The sequence below is a fragment of the Daphnia pulex genome, chromosome 8 (assembly GCF_021134715.1).
Source record: "Daphnia pulex isolate KAP4 chromosome 8, ASM2113471v1".
NCBI classification, from domain to species: Eukaryota; Metazoa; Arthropoda; class Branchiopoda; order Diplostraca; family Daphniidae; genus Daphnia; species Daphnia pulex.
In genome coordinates this window covers 12,510,720-12,527,053 of record NC_060024.1, presented here as the reverse complement: position 1 = coordinate 12,527,053, position 16,334 = coordinate 12,510,720, and the positions used below count along the sequence as shown (strand labels likewise).

Sequence of the window (16,334 nt, the reverse complement as noted above, 5' to 3'; positions counted from 1 at the left end):
TGCAGGTTGTCTTTGTTGGTGTGTGGCGTCATTGCGAGGTACACGGAAGAGCTGTCAGTCAACTCGGCCAGCCTTTTCCATTACAAGTGAGCGTCGTGGTGGTTTTCATCAATGGGGAAATGACGACGACGACGACGTGGAATGGAGAAATCATCTCTCGGGGGAGCTGCCGGTTTTGCAGGCGAAAATCTCAGGTAAGACAACAAGACAAACAGCAATTCGCTTGGCCGCGGTAGAGATGATGATGATGTGTTTGGACGTGGACTGGTGTCATTTCACACGCCACCTGTGAGTCGTCTTTTGTTTTGTGGGCCATTGCCTTATTCCGTGAGTCGTGAACGGATGAATGGAGATGAGTTTGGACAGCACAAGGAAGAAGAAGAAGAATATTTTCTCGCTCCTTTTTTTCTTTCTTTCTTACTAATGGCCAGGAAGACTGGGGCTACTGCCGGACTGGAGAGAGAATATCTTTTTTGTTTAAGGCTGTGTGTCTATTTAGGTCTTGTGTGTGTAGTGTGGTTTTGTCTTTTGTTGTTTCTGTTTTTGGGGTTGTGTGTGGTTATCCACGACACGCATCGGTCCAAGTTGAGGGCGCTCTGCTCTGGGGGGTTTGATCTGCCCTGTCGATTGTGTCAACTCGTTGCGGGGGCCAGCGACGATTTTCGTCCTCTGCTGGGAAAGAGAGAAACAACAACAATAATAACAAGGCGAAGAAGAAGAAGAAGATCAAATTTTTTAAACTTTTCCTGGTTGGAGTCGGTCGGTTTCGACTTCATATCACATGACACGACCGTGTGAGAACGACAGAGACGGACACGAGGCCGTTTCAGTTTGATCCCCCACCAACCCTCACGCTACGTAGATATTTATAGCATTCGACTTTTGACTTTTGAATCTTTGACTTTTGAATCGATCCGCGTTATTTGCGGTTTGGAAATTGAGGAGATTTTTTGATTTTGGCCAAAAATCGGAAGTTGCAGTTTGGCATGTCCAATGACATGGGGGGGGGGAGATGTCTGTTGTGACAGTATAGGAAACGTGTCCAGGAAGAAGGGAACGATGCCAAGTTGACACTCTTTTATATAGACACGCGATAAAATGAAAAGAAGAAGAAGAGAATCAAAACTCTTGTGTTGTCTCTCTCTCTCTCCAACAGTTTTGGAGTGGACTTGACTGGAGTAGGCCCCACACAACTACCTGGAGAGGTGGACGAGAGAGATCACCAGTAGTTTTTGGGGCCTCTAAACTTGTGTCAATCATTTTGACTCTGAAAGAGACACGAGTGGTGGGGGGGGGGGGACGATGGGTCACAACAGAGGAGGAAAACAACAACAACAAACACACACACACGTCGAGGCTACTGAACTGTCATAACAGTATCTTTATACGAGTGTGCTCTTGTTGTTAGTTACCCAGTCAATAGAATTTTACCGTTTTGAATTTGAAATTGACGGACTGGTGGGTGGGGGGTTGGAATGCGCTATGCTGCTGCTGCTCTTGTTTCCAGGCTGCGCATTTCACACAATTGGGGCATGTCTGGGGTTTTGCATTTTTATTGGGTTTTGTTTGATTATTATTTCCCATCGGTCAAATTCCGTTTTGTGTTTTTTATTCGAGCCGATATGAGAATAATGCGGTTTGGCGTTAATTTCGGTTCATTGATTTGATTTGGTCGAATGTTTTTTTTATTTTTTTGTTTGCGGCCGTGTCGTGAGAGAGAGCGAGCGCCCACCGGTGTGGCCGAATTTGTTGTGTTATCTAATCTTATCGGTATCGGCCGACGACCGTGTATAATTTTGTGGATCATAACGCTCGCACTCGTATCAAATATGATATGACAACTGACATCTCCTGCTGGGAGGTGGATCCTCCAGCAAAAAGTGAAGGGGGATCCTCTCTTTCTCTCTCACCTGTCGGACGTGACAATGACAGTCAAACTGGTCTTCCTATTCACCATCGTGTTAGATTCTCTGCTCTTTTTCCCCCCTTTTTTGGGAGGGGAAAACGATTGCAACGAGAGACTGACAGTTAGCCAGCTCCTAGAGTATGCACATACACCACTGTTGTTGTTGTTGTTGTCAAATAAGGGAGAGACAGTTTCATCGTCGTGGCTGCTCACCCCTATCTCTTTTATATCGAGCCAATGTACGTTAGAAAGAGAGGAGCTGTTGGAAGACCTCCTGGAGCGAATAAATGGAAGCAAAAGATTTGCCAAAACGTTTACTTTGCAGATTCCCCCCTTTTAAGGGTTGGTGGGTTTTGATGTCGATTTCTCAATTCATTTTCTGTCATTATTATTTTTTAAAATTATTATTATGCCCCTTGTTGCGATGTGGTAGTCGTTATGCTACTAAACCACACTGCGCAGTACTCTATATTTTAATAAAACATTGGCTTGGCTTTTCTCTCTCTCTCCAGATTGCTGTACAGCGCTGTACTTATTTACTCGATTTTGATCAATGCCCGTCTCGCATGACGTGTCGGCTCTATCGTGTCCAACATGAGCCCCCCACCCTCCTCTCTCTCTCTCTCTTGTTCCGTCCTCCTTTTTTCTCTGCCCAAGGAATGCCAGCGCCCACCTCTACGGCTGGAACATTTACGGGCTGGAAGAAAAATAAAACTATTCGTCGTACAGCACTAAGCGAAATGTTGAAATACGTTACCAATACAACAACAAAAAAATTGAGGGCAAATAATAAAAGAAGGAAAAAGTAAGACGGACGGAAAATGGATAAGACACGGAACGCGGAGAGAAAGAGAGAAAAAACAGACTGACGGAGAGAGTAAGAAGTTTTTTATTTTTTTTTTTTTAGAAAACTGTTCCCTGGAAAAAAAAAATATGTGAGACGTAACAGACACAAAAATAAAGGGAAAAGTTTTCTCGTGTACGTGTGCAATCCCGTGCTTGTTGTTGTTGTTGTTGTCTATGGATATTCTTATATATATAGCTAAGGTTTTCCGTGTGTGTCGCACGAGCTCTATCTCTCTCTCTCTGCGTGTTGCAACAACTATACGAAGGAACAAGGACGGGTCGAAGAAGAGGGACCGTCTTTATTTTGAAGGTTTATAATGCACGCATTGGTTGGTCGGGAAAATAAAAGAAACTTTTTTTTGTTTGTTTGTTTTATTTTGGGGATTTTTCTTACAGGAAGGAGAGAGGGGGGCCTCTGTTGATTGATTTGACCCGTGTTTTACTGATGGTTAACTTTAGTACAAGACAAAAAAGAAAAGTCGTCGAGATAAGAAGTTACTCGTTTCTTTTTATACGACGACGACGATCGTTGGTTGCGAGAGTTTCTTTTTTAACTTTAAAAAAAACTTTTTTGACTCGTTTATTTTCCGGTTGATTTCTTGGCTTTTTTGTTTTTAAACGAAACGACGGATAACTTGTGCAACGAGCGGTCCGGTTGTCCGAAATAATCGATCATCGGGGTCGCCCCTGTTGTTGTTGTTGCTCAGTTTTTCTCTCGTCTTTGCTCGAGTCGATATCTTGGGTCCGGGTTCATCGCTACAAAAATGCATCGCTCGTGTGGGCTCTCGACTGTTTGGTATATATTGTTTGATTTCAATATGGCCATCAGATTGTGGAAATCTCTTGTAGCTCGCAAAACGGGTTGGAAGCTTTGGTTTCCTGAATTTTTTGCCGAGAGTAGGCTGGACTTGGACGATCGTTTCGATGGAACAGAAGAATGAAACAAAACCAAAAAGTTGAATATTTTTGGGTGCGGTGAGCCGCCAAATGGCCAAAAAGTCCGTCAGATTTTTTGGGGAGGAATCAGACAGGCACGCGACTCTTTTTTGCGGATGGTCCAGAGCCGGTTGAGATGAAAAGGATTTTTCTTTTTTTTTTAAAAATTAAGAAAAGAAAAAATCTTTTATATTCAAGTTTGAAACAGGCCAGCTGCAAAGGCGAATCTTTTTCTGGTGGGGGTTTCCTCAATTGTATTTAGAATACCGATGGACTATATACCAAAGTAGGCGTGGTCCTTGAATACCAATCAAGACCCATCGTACCGACAGTTAACAGTCCTCAAAATGTTGACCCCCTTTTTTTCTCTCTTCAAAATTGTTTCTTGTTCCTTAAATGGCCATCAGGAGCCTCCGCCCACAACTGGATGGCCGAGCTCTGCGGTTCACCCCCGGCCTCCTAGTAACAAAATCAGCAGACGCAGTTTACCGGATCGTCTTTCTTCATATTGTCTTATGAAGATGAAAACGTCCGCCTTTATTTCTTCGACATTTTGTCTCGGTTGCTGTGTGCCTGGACACGAGCCTTTTTCCGACTATTTTTGAAATAACAAGTGGTGGCGTCGTCGTCGCCCGTTATTTTCTGATGACTTGATTTCAGACTATTCAAACTCTCGCGGGCAAGTTTGGAGTCTAGAAATGAATGTCACATCCTATAACGTCAGTCGTCGTCTTCTTCTCTTGAATGTATATAAAGTTCTCTTTTTGGCTTTTTTGGCTTTTGTGCTCTGCTGTGACGTCGTCGCTTCGCATCGTTCCATCATTTTGTGGCCCACCGCTGACATTTTTTCCGGGGGGGGGGGGGGGGGGGGGGGTTGTGTGGAGGCAAGAGAACGAGGAGGAGGAGGATTTGACGGCTGGGATTCTTTTCCAACTCATGTGTGTCTAGTTTGAAATAAATTTAAAAAAAACGAACCCGAAAAATAAAAATAAAAGTTGGCGGGAGAATTTCGGGTGTCCCTTTCTATATATCGTGTTGGGTTACGTGTGCGTACTGCCCTACCGGTTTATGACACAGGTGTAATGAAGTGAATTGGCCAGGAGTGGAAGGGGGTGGGGGTGGGGGGATTTACTACCTTGTTACTACCTCTACGCAGTTGCTCCTGTGTCGTAAAAAGAAAAAGAAAAAAAAGGACCTCCCTCGCCATCTCTACTCCGGCCGTTACCAATAATCGATTGATTGCCGCCCTGCTTTATTAGTTGTGTGCAATTGCGATTAACACGGACCCAGCACGGTGGGACAAACACCAAAGCCGGGAATGTCAGCTCACAGACAGAGATGGTGTGTGTCTGGTAGGCAGGCAGGCAGGTAGGGTTAGGTGGGGCGTGATTGGTCTCTAATCCACACACACACATATCCGGCGATGTGGGGGAAAAAAAAGAATAAAAGTATGCCCGTACACCCAGCCAGCGCTAGTCAGCCTAAACAGCAAATAGACTTAACTGTCTGTAAAGTATACCGTCGACTATTATTAGAATAGGTTGACCCAAACATGACGCGGACTGGCAGGGGACAAAAAAATACAAATAAAAAAAAGGGAAGCTGTGGGGGGTGGTGGTGGTCTGGAGTTGTTAAGCCTAGAAATCCCAGTCAGAGGTTTGGTATAGTGTATAGGATTAAATGGCTTTGACGAGTCAGCTCGTGCCTACCAACATCTTTATTGGATTACAAACCAGATTGACATGCAAGTAGCTCAATGGTAGGAGAAGATTGCCAAACATAGACGGGAGGTCTGTACACACACAAAGTAGCTCTATACTTTCCGATGGTCAGCAAATAAGTAGGACTGGCTGTCAAAAAATAAATTTGAAGAATTGAAATCTTTATTTCAATTTTTTTTTTCAAAAAAATAAGTAACAGGTTTATAATGCAGAGTGTTCCTCTTTTGACTCTATTTGACTGACTGTCTCCGCCCTTTTTTTTATCTTCTTCTTTTCCGTATCTCTATCTCTGATGGTCCCCTATCAGTCAAATGTCAGTTTTGTGATGAGCGAGTGTGTGCCATCGCTCACTAACCAACTCGACTCGTGCTCTCCCTTGGAAATGTCTAGCCCCGCAAAGACACACGCGGACAAACGAACGTGTATACGCTTGTAGTGACTAGTTGTTGTTGTTGTTGTTGTTTGAGGAATCAATCATTAACTTGTGGGTGTGAATCTTACTCGTTACTTATCTCTCTCTCTTGTCTCTCACGTTTGACTGGCTCGATTCGCCTTTTTTTTATTTGTTTGATTCGTTCGCTTTCAACCAGCGAGGTACTTTGGCGAGTTTTCCATCGATTTCCGGACGAGATTTTTGTTTTATTTTTTTTTGGGCGGGGGAGGAATTGAGACGTTATTATTTGAGCTTTTGGCTGCAGGTGCCGAGTGCAATAGGGGATGAAAGGGGGGGAGGAGGGTAGGAGGTTTGCATGTGTGATGAGTCCTCTCTTGATTCTTTTTTTTTACATATTTTGTGGAAACGATGTGACTGAAACACGCGCTCGAGCAGGAACCGTGTAATAGTCGTGGAGGGTCCTCATAATATTTTCTCTTATGTAGAAATGAAATGGGTTAGAATAAATATCTATCTGTAGTAAATTTCCTCTCCCCCCCCCTCCATGTTTATAGATATTGGACACACTGCCCGGAGTAGTAGTAGCAGCTCTGCTACACCGTAGAGAGTGTAGTAATAGTAGTCGTAGTACTACTACTACCACCATAGAGTTTTGAGGGGAGGTGAGGTCGATCGGGCCTGGCTTTTGCGGCGTAATTGCCATTCGCCGGTCATATTCGTGCCGAGCAGCAACTGCACGCAAAGCTTTTTTCTTTTTCTTTTTCTCTTTTTCCAAAGGGGGATGGAAGCACGGGCCAGCAGTATATATATATATATACATACAAGTCATGGCTGGGCAGGTTTTCTTTTTGAATTGCAGGAGGCTAGAGAGAGAACGAACGGCATGTTGTTCCATCGAACTGGACGTCGTTCGTATTTTTTTTGTATTCCATTTGGGTGCTCTTCTTTTTCCCTCACTCTCCGACTAAGCTCGTCTATAGGAGCTACACGCAATGTGTGTGTCTTGTGTGAGCGCACCTAACCCCCCCTACATGTGCACCAGCAAAACCCCCTGTCCGTTGCAACACGCACGGCACTGCTCGGCACGGTACCTCTCCTACTTTTTTTCGTTTTATATTGCCAGTGAAACGAGCGAGTGTCTTTTCTCTCTCTCCCTTTTTGTTTTATTTTGGGGAAAATTTTCTGATATGCCAATCACACACGACCGTAGTTGGGAGGGCTAGTATGACGTCGGGGGGATTATATAACGGGGTGTGATGGCGGAGAGAGAGAGGGGGAGATTTTGGGAGAGTGTGTGTATACAATAAATAGAATATACGGTACTCTTGTGGACGGACTGGTGTGCTGGTGGTAATTAACACGATTGTTGATCCCGTTGGATGTTTGCCCGAAACTGGAGGCGATGAATGGCGGGGGATGCGAAGACTAAAAGGTTGAAATAAATGGGCGCCACTCTGGTATGGGGGGGGAATAAAAATTGTGCGCATTATCTTTCGTGAAAGAAAAGTACCGCGTTTGTTCTGTTTGTTTGTATTGTTGTTTCGTGTGTCTTTTAGGAAAGAGAAAAAAAAAAGGGAAGAAGAAATTGGTGTGGGATTTTGACTTTTTTTTTTGTGTTTTATTCCTTCGCTGTTTTTTTCTCTGTCGTCGTAATTGCTCCTCCTGGTTGGCTGCCTTTCGGTCGTGTGTAGCGTGCGGTATATAATAACTAGCGGATCTTGTTGTCTAGAGAAAAATGTGCGTAGCGGGGCTCTTTCTTTTTTTCTATTTTACCTCGTCGAAAAATGTTGAAGACAAAAGTAGTGCGTTTTTGCTCGCCCATTTCTTTATTATTTTTCTCTCGTAATTTTTTTCAGGTTTTTTTGTTCTTTACTTTTTTTTTTTGGTATTTTTCCTTCCTTCCTTCCTTGGATATATTCCCTTTCTCTCTGTGTGTGTGTGTACGTATGTCTGGTGTGTTCACGTTAGAAGTTAAAGAGAAGAAGAGAGAGAGCCGTATATATATATTCGAGCTGATCCATCACCCGTCCGTGACGTCTGGCAGCGCGGCCAATATCGAAATCGCTAGCATACCCTAGCATACTTTTGGGCCTCGCCCGCCGCCTCTCCTCGCCCTCTTCTTCTTCTTCTCTATCCTCGGAGTATTATTATTATTATTATATATATATAGTATATGCTGTATATATATAAATGTATATTTCCCTTTTGTGTCTGCTTGTACATGAGATTCCCCCCCCCCCCCCATCTCTGCGCCGCCCTTCTAGATGACCAAAAAAAGCAAAATCTTTCAAACAAGAATGAAAACAATCGCGCAAGTTTTTTCGGTCAGAATCCAGGTGAGGCACGGATTCGAGCTGGAAGAGTTTTTCTTTTTTTTCCCCAACTGGACAAACCTGGAAAAATGAAACGAGATTTACAGCTGTGTGTGTTGTGTGTGTGTGTGTTTTCTCAGAGAGGTTGTTGGCTTTTTTTGGGGATCTTCCAAGATGGTGAGGATGATGATGTAATCTGCAGACACTCGACAAAAACACCTGTGTTTGAAAAGAACACGGGATGGAAAAAGCTCAAACAGTCTTTTTGTGTTGTGTTATTTCGAGATTGATTTCTTATTATGTGCTCGTCTCTGATTGGGGGGTGGAGTTGTTCTATTCATTTTTTGCCACTCTGGCATGGATCTAAAAGAGTCTAAATGGATTAACATTTACCGAATGAGCCCCAAAGCGACTGGGAGAATTTTTTCTTTTCTTTTGTGTGGGGAGAATTTTTGGTTTTGGCATTCGAACTTTTTGTTTTGTTGTTTTTTTATTATTTCTTTTATATTTACGGCAATGAAACTTTTTTGCACTGGAAATTTGGCCGACCTTATGTCTAGTAGTAGCCCCCTCTCTCTCAAAAGGAAAAAGAGATGAATCAGGCAGTCAGCCAGGAGGCGAAGGAGTAAATTAGGAGGAGTAGGAGGCGATTGTTGTGTGCTGCTGCTCCTGGTTTTTCTTTTCTTGCCGGCCCATCGAAAAAGAGTTGCTCTGCAAAAGGGGCAACTTTTGTGACGTAATGGATTGCTCTGTTGATTTGAGCCGAGAGAAGAAGAAGAGGAAAGACAGTTGGCAACGCCTTGGCAACGATAGTCAATGGACAAAACACATACGAGAGAGTCGAAAAACAAAACATCAAATCTAACCAAAAGATGTTTGTCGTCGCCATTATATACCGAATGGCTAAGATAAAAGAAAAACAAAAAAAAAGCTTATGATGTTTGGGTGGTTGTCTCTCTATTGTTTTTTTGTTTGAGAAAGAAAAATGCCGCCGCCGTGACGGTCATCAATCGCCAGAAAACGAGCCGGGGTTATTGTATAATCTACGTGTGTGTGTGTGTGTCTGTGTGTGTGTACTTTATTGTTATTACTTGTTTCTGGTGAATGATGGGCTTTTTTTTTTTTTTCGGTGCGTTCAGAAACAAGAAGAAAACACACACACTCAAATATAATTTTTTTGTTGGTCGGGGATGTGTTCAACAACAAAGTTTGCAGGTTTTTATTCCGATGGACTCGACCGAGATTTTTCTCTCTCTTTTTTTTTCTTCATGCGAAGGGACTTTTTTTTCTCGGATGTGATGTGATCCTCCTCCGCATCGCAGACGCGCGCACACACGACTTGTGGTGCCTGCGTTACTTCTATACACCATCACGCATTAAGAAGGGCCAGAAGAAGCGAGGGCTTTGATTAAATAGCAATCGCTCATTCTTCTCTCTCTCTCTCATTCCTTTTTGGAAAATCTCTGATTTAGTCTCGTCTAATCATACAGCGCCGTAATCAGTATCTAAAGGTATACGCTGTAGAAATGAAAACAACCACGTGTGTTCTATGTTTTTATTCACTTTTTTGTTTTTGTCGTTTTCGTTTTTTCTTTTTCTGTTTCCGAGAAATTTTTACCTTCAACATTTAAATCGAAAATTTTGGGCGAATAATATTAGTACCCGAATGAATAAAATTCTAAAATTTTTGGCGGAAAAAAAAATTATTTTAAGTTGTTATAAGAGAAAAGGGTGTCGTTCGTTGCGCCCATTTCTCAAGTCGAAATTGTTCTACGCGAGAACCCATTTTGATATGTTGCGACTGTTTTATCATTGAGCTGCTTGCCTGCTGGGCTTTGTCGGCTGGTGGGGGGGGGAGTCGGGCGGGAAGGAGTCATTTTCATAAATTACACTCAACTGTAACTTATTTTGAAAAAATTTTCCTTCCTCCGTCCTTGTTGTTGTTGTTTTCTCTCCACCACGACCGGTCGCATGAAAAATGGAATAAAAAACTTTCGTGTTGCGACTTATATTCTCTTTTCTTTTCTTTCCTTTGATGATGAGCTTTTTGGGGTTCGTCGCCATTGCGGTCGTCTATGCCCACAAGGAAATTGTGTGTGTGTGGATCCCATCCGCACACAAAACAACTCCGACGACTGGCGCTTATATCCAAAGGAGAAACGAGAACATACGGCGCAGGGGCCTCTTATTGCGCTCGGATGGATGTCATTATGTAGTTGGTCGGAGCGTTGCTGAACACGGGGTTCCATTTATTCCGTCTCTATTCTTTCTTTCCCTTTACGGTTTCTTTTTTTCTTTTCTCTCGGGCCAGTAGGGCGGCCAAGAGGAATATCTTGTGTGTAACCTCGACCAAGCAGTTTTTTTTTTTTTTTGAACAATGCACACGCTGGAAGAGCTGCAACAAGATAGGCTGGTGGTCCGCAACGAATAAGAAAACAGGAATCCGGATTGGTCGGTTGGACGAGTCCGTTCGAATCTTTAAATGAATTCTGAATTTTATTTTCCTCCGTAGAGTGAGAAGGTATATGAATTAGTTGACCAAAAACCAACAAACGCCAAAAAAAAAAAAAAAAAAAAATGAAATGAGAGAAACAGCAGATGAAAAAGGAACAACCGCTGGATGCTCCGGTTCTGTTGTGTCGGTCGACCTAGTCGAAATGTACTACCCCCGCCTGGCCTCGTTGCGCGCTGCTGCTTTGGCTGTCTGCATGTGTTTGTCTACTCTTTCTCTCTGTACTCTTTTACTCTGTGCACAGCGTACAAACTTGTGGGAGAGAGAGAGAACTATGGGCCGGCGCGATGAAGCCGGATGCTAATCTTCATTGACAGATAATTTTGATGGATCGACAACCCCGTTCCGGCAGCGCTTGAAGAGCGCGCACACATAGACACACACACACACACGGCCACGTTTTGGTGCAGTAGAGAAAAAAATACAAACCATCGAGTCCTGTATGGTATAACTGTAAAGAGAGAAATAACTTTGTATATACATCTACGCCATTGGAAAACCCTCGAGCTTTTTTTTCTTCCCATGGTTCAGCCAGTTTAGTTTTTCTTTTTCTTTGGTTCGTTGTTTAGTACACCCCGTTTTCTTGATCAAGGGGTTTCGCCTGCTCTGCCTTTTGCCTCGCCTATTCGTACGTATAATTAGGGACGGCGAGTCAAATTGCCGCGACGACGTTACTATTATTATAATATCCTTTATTTTTTAAATTCTCTGGGCTTTACAACAACACTCCCCTCTCTCTGTGGAAAATTTAGAAAAAAAAATGGGAAATTTTTGTGTTTTTTTTTCTTTTATTATTATTATTCCTGCGTTCTTTTGTGTTGTTGCACGGCCGCCGCCAGTGTCCAATGGCGATCCAGGGCCTGGGCAAGCGAAGGAGTGGCCCCCGCTTCGGTGTATACGTTTTTTTTCTTTTCCTACCATATAATTGGATGCGCAGCGCATACGCACACACAGACACACAAACACAAGAGAGAGCATAACAGGCCTCTCTTGTCCGACTCTTGTGTGTGCGCTAGACAACAGAGAAAACAACATCCATCTTTCTCATTTTTTTATTTTCTTCTTCTTTCTTGATAATATTCTTCTTATATGTTGTTGCTGCCCCCCTGCTGGTATTGTGCTGCTGGTCAAATACCGTGTGGCCGTTCCTTATTTATTTTCAAATTCCTCAACCCGTATGGAAATTCAAAATGGCCGATTTTTTTTTTTGGTTAGTTGTTTTAATTTCTTTTTTTCCCGATTGCCCAACTTTTTCCTTAATGAAAAATTCATTCATTCGTGTTTTGTGTGTGTGTGCGTTAGTTGAGCGAGTTGTGTCATCTCTTATTCGTTTTTTTTCTTTCTTTGACGGGGGTGACGACGACCGACCTATTTCTCGACTCATCCATCAGCCCGCCCGTTGCATAATGCCGAGCTCAGCATGAAATGGAGTTTTTTTTTCTCCTTCTTCTTCTTCTTCTTTTGCTTCTAAATGAAAAATAATTACAAATCGCTCGCGGAATTTCACGAAAGAGAAAATGGGGCCGACTCACGAAAAAGTTTGGCGCTCGAGGATTCGTTTTATTTATTTTTTTTTTTTTTTCCACCATGTTTTTTTTTCGACGTTGATAATACCGTCACTTTGCGTGCCATTGTGCACCTGCAACTTGATAGAATTGTAAGATGACTTTTTTTTTGAATATTTTATCCACCTTGTTCCATATCGAATTGATTTTGATTCAATTCCGGTCAAAGAAAGTTGTGAGATGCCGAGATAGAAAAGAAAAAAAGGTTTGAATAAGTCGACGTCATATGCTAATAGGCTGTAGGTGGTGACGGATTCATTCCGCATCAATAAAAGATGATTACATTTTCATTTCTTTTGACTTTCAATTTTTCGTTTTTTTTTTTCTCCCTACAATATTCATTGGCAATCTTGATTTTGGGCGGCAACATTTGATTTCGTCGAAAAATCTGTTAGTTATTATTCGTCATCTAGCCAAGACACAACCGATGGCCCACAGATGCTGCTCCTGTACGTAGCGTAAATATGTGAAAGGGGAGAGGCTCTGGCCTCGCCCTGACGTTGTTTTTTGGGTGGAAAAAAGATTGTCAGAGATGAGAAGAGCTAAGCAGACCACCAAGCCTTTCAGCGAGAGAGACGAGAAAAAATAGGAATAATCAAAGACAGACAGTGACAAAGAGTTGTGTCCGGTTGTGTTTCAACTCGTTGTAATAAGAGTCTTAACAGACAGCCCTGTAGATGTATATACTATATATACGTCCAGTTACCATTGGTAGGCTGCTCTCGTCTAGCTTTTTGGCTGTTTCGTGTGTGTGTGTGTGTCAGGTTTGTGTCCGGCTGTAAAGAAACTTGGGGTCTAGCCAATCACTTCGGAGAAGAAAGTCAAACGATGAAGGTGTAGGATATCTTTTGGCTTACAGGAACGCGACAAGAGACAACGCTCAAAAAGAAAGAAAAGAAAGAAAGAAAGACATGCGATGCTTGTCTTAGCTTCCTCTCTCTGGTCGCTATCACCACCACGGCACCGATATCTCCCAAACAACTTTACTACTACGACTTCTACTCCCGGTGTGTCCTATAGTATTCCGTATATATATTTATTTATATGCTGCGTATATATAGAGAGAGAAGATAGATAGGAGATAATAGAGTGTATGTCTCTTGTCCGGTTGAACGACTCCGGGCTCTCCTCCAAACACTTATCGTCCCTGCTGATTTAGCCCGTCGATATAGCTGTTAGGTTACTTCGGTTAGGCCTCCACCGAGTCGGAACAAAAAATGTGTCTTCTTCTTCTTCTTCCCTATTGGTGGCGTTGGAAGGCCCAACACAGACGGAGAAGCTTTAGATTCGTGCGGGGGTGAAACTTGTACATCCCACTCTTATATAGATTTTTCCCTTTTTTCTCTCTCTGGAGTATATAGATATTTTAGAAGGCACTGCGGCAGTTATTTGGGCTTTTATTTTTTCTCTTTCTATTTTTTGGGAGGGATATTTTATATTACCTCGCCGTCGTGAAAAACTTTATACTGTTCACATAGCGAAAAGTGTGTCTGTGTCTGTGTCTGTGTGTGTGGAGAAGGGGGGCAGAAGCAAAAGTGGGGGATGTGATGCCGGAGCAATGCAGCCGTTGCTCCGACTCATCCATCATCTTGGCCCGTCACTGGACTCGAGCAACAGCAAACGGCGCCCCCCTCTCTTTTTTTTTTGTTCTCATACTTTTTCCGCTCTCTCTCTCTCTCTCTCTCTCTCTTTCTTTCTGTCTATTCGCTTTATAGCTCTCCTTTTTTTTGGGTTCTCTCTTTTTCTTTCATTCTTCTACATTTGCTGTTGTTGTTATTGTTATTATTATTATTATTTTTTTTTTGATAAATATAGAGTTACGTTTAGATTTTGGGGATTATATGCGGATGGATTTATCTCCATTGACCTTCTTTCTTTTTTGTCGCTATTGATTTGGCTTGTTATTTATATCAATATCGTACGCTTTTGCTGTTTTGACTTTTTGTAGGCCTAAATGTTGAGAAATGACAAAGCTTCTCTTATTTTTGAAAGATTATTTTCGGCTTAATTGAATGTTGATGAATCGCTGCTTAATATGTCCGGTAGATTTCTTATTTTTTAAAACATTGGTTATTATATACACCCCCATTGATTGAATCTATTTGGTCCCTAACACGGAAGGGGATACATGGAAACTCTTGAGTGGTTTATTGCCCTCCATTCATCTCGACCGTTTAAGCTTTTGTCAAATGCGATTTCATTAAAAGCGATTTGTGAGTGGGTGGATAAAAAAAAACTGAATGGAATCTTTCTCTCTCGCTCGCTAGCCGAGAATGAAATCTATGGGGGACCATAAAACGATCATTTCCGAGCCGAGTCAAGATGATGTAGTTTCAGCTCTACCGACACTCTCTGCTACTATTTCCAGAGACTCGAGTGGGACGCAATTTCTCGGCGACTTGGGCGCCATTGAAGGGAAACCGAGCAAAGAGCGGAACTATCAAAAAGAGGAAGAAAATGAAAAAAGAGACGGGCTACGAGCGTAGAGAGAACCAATCAATATATAGAGGACGGAGCAGAGCGGAGCGGAGTGTATGCCCGTGCTGTGCACATCCCTCTGGGAAAGGAAAATAGAAAAATAAAAAGAATCTTTTTCTTTCTTGCCAGCCTTTCGTCGAGCCATCACACGAATTGAATGCAAAGGGAGAAAAAAAGTCTATAGATGAAAAGCTAGACCATGGGGGTAGAAGAAGATGAAGAAGAAAAGTTAATTTGAATGGCCGAATCTTTCATGCATTTTTAAAGAGCTCCACGCGGCGCTTTTTTTTTTCATTTACGTATAGAATCCTCGTTTATTTTTTCCTTATTTGCTTTTTCATCATCTTCTATTTATATTTGGGAAACAAAAATGTTTTTTCAACATTTGAACCTGTTTTTTATTAGTATTATTATTTATTTATTTCCTCACTTCTTCATTTGGGTTTTCTGTTTGATTTAGAGATCGAAATTTCAATCATGGGCGCGCTGGAGTGAGACTTGTTTAAAAGGCAGTGGCCGTGGTGGTGTCGGGTCGTTATCAGATTGGAGGGGGGATCGGATGCGATAGATTTCCCTTTTTTTTGTTGTTTTTGTTGTGCTTCTTTATCATTCGGTTTTCGTCTCTGGCGTTGCTTTTGCTTTGAACTGCTCTAGCTGTTTAATTGAGTCGTGGCGTTTGAGCTGTACCCACTGTCTCTTGATCGACGAGTCGAAGGCTCATACTTCCAATCTATCAAAAAAAAAAGACTGGACCCCGTGTCAGTTGCTGTGTGATTGTCTGTCTGTGTCTATAGGCTGTTTGGTTGCTAGTGTGTTTTTTTATTATTGCCGGATAGGGTCCGGGAATTCCATCCGGAGTAGGAAAAAAGACTGGTTCTTTGCCATCTAGCGTTCAACTATCCAACTGGAGCGATGGATTTCCTTGTTGGAGGTTCCCATTTTCGGCGGTGGGTTGCGCTTTCGAATTTCTCCCAAGTTTTTTCTTCTTCTCCCATTTGGAGAGCAGAAAAAACATATTTCTGTTTTCTTTCCAAAATGGGAGAAGAGTAGGATTGATTGGTTGTGGAAGATGTAACGAAATCAGAATGGCCATTTTTTGTTTTCCAGTGCGGCTTGGAAAAAGGATGATGATGATGATGATCTAGAAACAACAGAAAAGAAAAAAAGAGGAGCGCTCACTTTTTTTTTCGTCGATGTCGAAGTAATAACAAAATACAAACAAGGTTGTGGTGACGGCGGTGGTCTCTCGTGAGTGCGGAGCGCGCTGGATTTTTAATGTTTTTTGTTTTGTTTTTCTTACTTCCTCTTTTGGGTCTTCGTTGGAAGTTTTTCCTTTTGCCCATCCATCACGACTTGGGTGGGCCGTGGCAACATCTCAGAGACAACCTCCTCGGTTCTTTTTTCTTTCTCCTCTCGCGTCTGTCAGTCTCTCACCGTCCCCATTACCCAATTGTCAATGGGTCGATCCCCCGTACGCGTTTAGTAAGCCTCTTGTTTGATGTCTTGGTGTAACCATCGGACGGATAACTCAACTCGAGTTCTCTGTAATCACAGCGACTTAATTGTAGGCCCCGCAATTCTGTCCATTTTTTATTCAAACGCGTTTGATGAATGTTTTCAATCAAATATCCGGCCGTGAAAATTCTTCACGGGCCGCTCTCCAT

General features: G+C 42.5%; 1 long non-coding RNA gene across 1 annotated transcript in view; it reads left to right on the top strand.

Annotated features, from left to right (window-relative positions):
- LOC124199985 overlaps window positions 1-16,334 on the top strand; it is a 225,479-nt gene that overhangs the window by 11,889 nt on the left and 197,256 nt on the right. Inside the window, exon 3 of the long non-coding RNA XR_006877114.1 lies at window positions 6-194. This is a non-coding gene — a long non-coding RNA (uncharacterized LOC124199985). The remainder of the gene's footprint in view (window positions 1-5; window positions 195-16,334) is intronic.